The sequence below is a fragment of the Penaeus chinensis genome, chromosome 29, assembly GCF_019202785.1.
Source record: "Penaeus chinensis breed Huanghai No. 1 chromosome 29, ASM1920278v2, whole genome shotgun sequence".
Taxonomy (NCBI): Eukaryota; Metazoa; Arthropoda; class Malacostraca; order Decapoda; family Penaeidae; genus Penaeus; species Penaeus chinensis.
In genome coordinates, this window is record NC_061847.1 from 27,858,614 (window position 1) to 27,859,077 (window position 464).

The following is a 464-nucleotide window of genomic DNA, read 5'->3' on the forward strand; positions in this document are numbered from 1 at the left end:
TTCTTCTTCTCTCTATTATTTTATTTTATTTTATTCTCTTTTCTTTCACTCTTCTCTCATTTATTTTATTTTCTTTTATTCTCTTTCCTTTCATTCTCCTTTCTTTCATTCTTCTCTCTTTCATTTTCTTTTCTTATATTCTTCTCTCTTTTATTATCTTTTCTTTTATTTGCTTTCATTCTTCTCTCTTGCATTCTCTTTTCTTTCATTCTTTTCTCTTTTATTTTATTTTATATTATTTTATTTTATCTAATTCTTCTCTCTTTAATTCTCCTTTCTTTCATTCTCTTTTCTTCGCTTTTTTCGCTTGATGATTTGTCTTCTTCTTCCTTCTCTTATTAATATTTTTTTAAAACTTAATCTTCGCTTCTTCCTTTTCTTCTTCTTCTTTATCGCTTTTTGTCAATCATTCCTGCTCTTCTCTCGTTTTTTCTTCTTTTTTCATCATCTCTTTCGTCTGTTTT